Genomic DNA, 6,390 nt, shown 5'->3' on the forward strand with positions numbered 1-6,390 from the left:
GGTGTGTACGGAGTTGAGTCTCACAGGTACTTATTGACTGACTGACGGACTACTAATCAACTGTCCCCACGAGTAATTTTGTTCATTCCTTTTTATATCTTTTACAGCTCTTTATAGCTCAGTATTGCAATATGGTGTGACATTTTGTTTTTGCTGAATATAAATTCTTGCGCTCGGTGACTTTATTTCGGAGTGTCATTTACCTCGCGTTTCGTCAGCTTTTTGCTGACGTGCGAGTAGTTTAGCAGCTTTGAATTTCATGAATGTGCATTTGTTACAAAAAGGATGCGTCGTAAGACGTAACACGTGTTTGCTTTTCGTAGTGACAAAACCTTAAGTTAAAACAGAATTTTATAGATGTTAGCTGTTTGTCGAGTATTGAAACTGTCTTAACAAAGGTCTATCATTTTAACTTGTAGACCATCATATAATTGATCTACATCAATCTAAGTACGAATGTTAGTTAGACCTGTAATAATATTTTTGAATTTTGATAATCTTGAGTTTTTTAAGAGAATGAAATGCTGTGTACACAAATAATTTTTATATTGCTTTTATACATCATTAGCAAAATTAATATATGAGTTGAATAAAATTGATCAGATGGATATTTTTCGATTTTGTAATCATAACCTGATATATTTACAATGTAATTAATCTGATATATTTACAATTTAATTAACCTGATATATTTACAATTTAATTATCCTGATATATTTACAATTAAAATATTTCTTTATAATTACTTCTAGCTAAATTGTGAACTTACAGAATAAAACTGAAATTTATTAACATGTTATGGGTATAACCTTTTGGGTATAATGTTGTATGAGACATTTTAGACATAATTATGAGTAAATTAACACTTAGAGGTAAGATGCTTTTTTAACATTTATTATATATGTTTTGTGATTGTTTTAAAAATAAAATCAATATTTTATTCTAGATAAGTCAGAGATTGAGGAATTTTCTGAGTCAGACACTTCAGGTTCTGAGTGGCAACCATCTGATTCCAGTAGTGATACAGAATTTTCTGTTTGATCCTCATATACAAAATGAACAGTGTCCAGTTTGAATTTAAAATTGCCAATGCCAATAAATGAATCTGAAAAAGACGTAGATCAAGCATCTCATTGAATTATCAAATGAGTCACTTATATCTGATGGAAAAAATTTAGAAACTCTTGTATCCACAAGTTCTTTTGAAGTATCGCCACATAAAAATGCTTCAAGCGACTTAGAAATTAACTGCAGTAGTTTTAATTCTTTTTTGATGGAAGACTCTCCTAGCAATACACTTCTTTCATTAGAATCTAATAAGCACCATGTAAAATCTAAAATTCTTAAGTCTAATGTTGTAGAACAATTCAGAAATCTTAATACGAATACATTAAGTGATCTAAAAATAAATGAAAAAAACAAGTTCTATCTTCTACGGAGAAAATTATTTCAAATGCAGAAGGACCAATCAATAAAAAATCATATAGTTTCTTCAGTCAATTTCAAAATAATTCTATGGAAAATTCAATTAATTCAATAAATAGTGATATGGATGGTAGCATCTTGCCTATTTTAAAAACTGCTAAAAACAATGATCACCAAAGATACTTAAGTTTGAATGCTAAAATATTAAAAAATGAAGTAAGGCAAAACCAGAAAAATAAATTTGCACCAAAAAAACAAATATTATCAAAAGTTGCAAGTTCAGTTGAAAAAAAATCTATAAAATTAATAACACATAAAAAACCAGTGATTAAATTAATAGATTTGTCAGTTAATTTGAAACGTATGGATGAAGCATTGATAAATAAAAGATTATGTATTTCTAAAACAACATTGAATGTAACTGAAAGTGATATTAGAATATTGCCTGATAAAGTTGATGGTAATTTTTAAAATAATGCCATAGAAGATTTCATTGGTGGTGATATAGATGATAGTATCCAGCCTAATTTTATAACTGCTAGAGAGAATGATCTTAAAACATGTACAAGATCAGATATTCGATCAAAAAATAAAGTAAGTAAAAATCAGAAAAATAAATGTGTACCAGAAAAACTAAAAGTCAAAAGTTCTACACTAAATAAAGAGCCAGTAGTTGAATTCAATGCCTCAGCCAATAGCAGTTTAGATTTGTCAGTAAATTTGAAAGGTGTGGGAGAAGTATTAAAAAGTAAAAAACATTTATTAGTATTAACAAGCTCGGATGGTATTAAAAGAAATTGTTGTTTATACTGTGTTTTAAAATGCATTTCAACTAAGGATCTCCAAATAAAAGTTTTGTACGCAAATCTTGTAGATCACTATGAAGTTGCTCATTCAGATGAAAAATTAGTTAAACTATTGGTTAAAATTAAAAAAGCACCATTCATTAAGGGTAAACCAAGATCAGAAAAACAAAGGGAAAGGATAAAGATTCTTGATTATTTACGAAATAAAGCTAATTATCTCAATAATTTACGAGGTGTGATCAAAAAGTAAGGTGAATTTTGAAATTTAGCGGGCTACGTCCGTTCGATCTTCGACTTTTTTATTTGGTTATGTCGGTACACTCGTCTAGAACATACGTTCCAAATTTCAGCTTTGTAGTATGTTTGGTGTGTTTGTGAGAGGCATCAAGGTTAGAAGTGTTTTGCGTGCTCCACGATTTGCTGCTGTCTAAAAACATGGATCAAAGAGTTTGCATTAAATTTTGTGTGAAAAATGGAATCAAATCTTCCAAAACACTTGAAATGCTGAAAATGGCATACGGTGAGTCTACTTTAAGCCAAAAAAATGTTTACAAGTGGTATAAACTCTTCCAAGAAGGCCGAGAAGACACCGACGACGAACCTCGTTCTGGACGCCCCAGCACATCAACAACTGATGAGAATGTTGAAGAAGTGAAGAAAATAGTGTTGGGAAATTGTCGAATTACCATTAGAGAAATTGCTGATGATATTGGCATCTCATTTGGTTCGTGCCAATCAATTTTGACGAGTGTTTTAGACATGAGACGTGTGTCAGCGAAGTTTGTTCCGAAATTGCTCAATTTCGACCAAAAGAAACGTCGCATGAGCATCGCCCAAGAGCTACTGAATGACGTCAACGATGATCCAGATTTACTCATCAGGGTTATAACAGGTGACGAAACATGGGTATACGGTTATGACGTCGAGACTAAGACTCAATCGTCCCAGTGGAGGCATTCTGGATCACCAAGACCAAAAAAAGCACGCCAAGTTCGATCAAATGTAAAGGTTTTGCTTACAGTTTTCTTTGACTGCAGGGGTGTGGTGCATCATGAGTTCTTGCCACAGGGTAGAACAGTAAATAAGGAATATTACCTGCAAGTTATGCGCAATTTGCGCGAAGCAATCCGCCAGAAACGTCCGAATTTGTGGAAAAATAAAATTGGCTTTTGCACCATGATAACGCCCCTGCTCACACATCGTTGCTTGTGCGCGAATTTTTGGCTAAAACCAACACAGTAACGATGCCACAGGCACCGTATTCCCCAGATCTGGCCCCCTGTGACTTCTTCTTGTTCCCAAAACTGAAGAGGCCCATGAAAGGACGGCGTTTTGCCACGATTGAGGAGATAAAGACGGCATCGAAGGATGAACTAAACAAGATCACAAAAAATGATTTTTTGAAATGCTTTGAGGATTGGAAAAAGCTTTGGCACAAGTGCATTATATTCGAAGGGGATTACTTTGAAGGAGATAAAATAAAAATTGATGAATAAATAAATATTTTTTGAGAAAAATAAAAATTCACCTTACTTTTTGATCACACCTCGTATGTGCAAATAAAGTATCTAAGTATGTAGTTTGCAGAAGACCATCAAAGCTAGGTAATAATGTTGCCCATTATGGGACATGTTTTCACTATTACAAACAACTCTCCTTAAATTCAATACACAAGCATGTGAAGCAGTGCACAGGAATCTCATTTGTTAAAAAACATATTGTAAAATCAAATTCAAGAGCTGTTATGGGCGATTACCATGAATCTGCTTCGGAGGACGCAATGAAAATTATCTCTCATGTAAGAGAAAGTGATGAATTGGACCAAATTAGATACGATAAAGTTTTATTTTTATGGCTCAATGCTGAAGCATCTCGATGTGCAAAAACACCACATAATCATGATAGAATTATAACTGGAGTGAGGAGACTGGGTACACTTTTAAGAGAAATGAAAATATTAAATGAAAATATAAATGAGTTAGCAGATATCTTTCATGAGGACAATTATGATATGTTCATTGTAGCTGTTAAAATCACGTGTAAAATGGATTCGGTTACCAAAGAAATTAAAGCACCATCAACAGGAACTGATATGTATAATTTAATTAAAGCAGTAATAAGTATATATGATGTTATGCTTGGTGAAAGTAATAAAGTCAAAAGACAAGAAATTCAAGCATTCGAAAAAAAAATGATCAGACTATGGCACAGTAGTATTGGTAATACAATTGCTGAACAAATAGCAGAAAATCAAAGACTTAAAGTAGACAAACTACCTTCTCAACAAAATATATCAAGTCTTCGAAAGTATCTAGAAACTGAAATGGTTATAGCTTATGATAATTTGAAAGAGAAATACACAGATGAAAATTATGAAAATATGAGAGATCTTCTAGGATGTTATTTGCAGATTATAAATGTACGGCGAGCTGGTGAGATTGAACGGTTCAAAATGAGTGAAATGACGCATATTAAATGTAATGGCAATTACTGCAGAGTAGCAGTTCGTGGAAAGAGAACCAAGGCTGTGCCAATAGTTTTTAGTAAAGTGGAATATAAGTATTTGTTACTGCTTATAAAAATGAGATTTGAAGCTAAAATTTCAAAGGACAACCCTTTTGTTTTTGCAAATATTCATGATTTGAATAACCAGTTTACAAGTATTAAGTTGAGTTATCTAATGGCTAAGTTTGCTAATTTATGTAATGCAGCAGAGCCTTCAACTCTAAGAGGTACTAATTTTCGCAAACAAATAGCTACTGATAGAGAACGTAGAGGTATAGATAATAAAGGATTAGAAGATTTGTCATCTTTTATGGGACATACTCCTAAAATTCATTGCCAGAACTATCGTCAAGCTATTTTTGAAAGAGATATATTCGTTAATAGACTTGTGAAAGAATCTCAATCTAGAGAAAAATCTTCTTCACCTACGAATGATTCGAGTGAGATAATTGCTAATGAACAAGAAACGTCGATACAAGAGCCTATCTCAGATGACCACAGTCATTCAACTATACAGCTAGACTATTTCTCTACTATTGACTCAGGTATAGCCAACATTTCAAAATGTTTTTTTTTTCTTTAATCTTTAACCATTAATTTGTTGACATGACAACTTTATTTTCGATACTATATGTACAGGTTGGATTATTTTTGATGACAAATTTAAATGCTAATTTAAAAATCAAATTTTCATATATTATTTTCAATTTAATACAAAAAATTACTATTTTTTACTAAAAATAATTCAAATAGATTTTAATATTATTTGTAACGGGGGGAATAAACCTGCAAAATGAGAAATTTATTTAAGAGCAAACTCCCACGATGCAGAGCAAACCGCCGCTCCGTTAACACGTATGTTAATACGTGTATTCGCCTTAACGTCAGCTGACTTAACTTGGTTGTCTTCGATCAAGCGGAGTTGAACTCACCTTAAGTCACGTGCCCTGTGACACACGATGAGTTTTAAGTGTAATCGACTTTGCTCCTAATCCACTTAATCCCCTAGCTATGATCAGATTAAAACTTAAGCCTATTTCAATTGTTTAATCTATTAGGAAAAATTATATGACGAAATCAGCGAATAATTTTAGTAGATTTTATTAATAAAAAATTACTACAGTCTTTGTCGGGCCGAAAGACTGACGCACGCGAACAGGATTTACAATTTAATAACTTTCGGTGAGAAAGAGAGAGAGAGAGAGAGAAGATACGAAAATTGGCGCGATCTAACGCTCGGCGCGAATACAAAATTATCAACGCTAACGCGGCTGAGCAAAATAATAAATATATTTTGACACGCGATAATAAAGGGAGGTGCACCTACCCTGCGGTGCAATTACGGTGATCAGCCGTAATTGTTGATGTCAGCAAAATATCAACTGCCTCCGGTCCTAGGTTATCAGCTGTGCTGCCTCGTACAACCTATCAGCTGCAAATCTGCTGCTACCAAAACGCTGCAATCTGTAGGTCTCGTTGTTGCACTCACGCGCATAATTATTATGGACCAGTAACTATTACTCGGCGAGAAAAACTGTGCAAATAAAAATCGGCGATGCTCGTTCGAATACAGCTGAAGCGTAACTGCTAATTTGAAAGATCGCGCGCCCCCTCTCTCTCTGAATTCCTAGAACTAACGCGCGAAAATCAGAAT

The 6,390-nt window shown here is 33.3% G+C and overlaps 1 long non-coding RNA gene across 1 annotated transcript; it reads left to right on the top strand.

The window, feature by feature from the left end:
- The first annotated feature begins 475 nt into the window (after window positions 1–475).
- LOC131673652 (uncharacterized) lies at window positions 476–2,392 on the top strand. Its single transcript, XR_009302733.1, has 3 exons — window positions 476–649; window positions 753–872; window positions 947–2,392. It is a non-coding gene; the product is annotated as an uncharacterized LOC131673652 (long non-coding RNA).
- Window positions 2,393–6,390: the final 3,998 nt, after the last annotated feature.

Source organism: Phymastichus coffea, unplaced genomic scaffold, assembly GCF_024137745.1.
Source record: "Phymastichus coffea isolate CEN01 unplaced genomic scaffold, Cenicafe_Pcof_1.1 PCOF00014, whole genome shotgun sequence".
In the NCBI taxonomy this organism is placed as follows: domain Eukaryota; kingdom Metazoa; phylum Arthropoda; class Insecta; order Hymenoptera; family Eulophidae; genus Phymastichus; species Phymastichus coffea.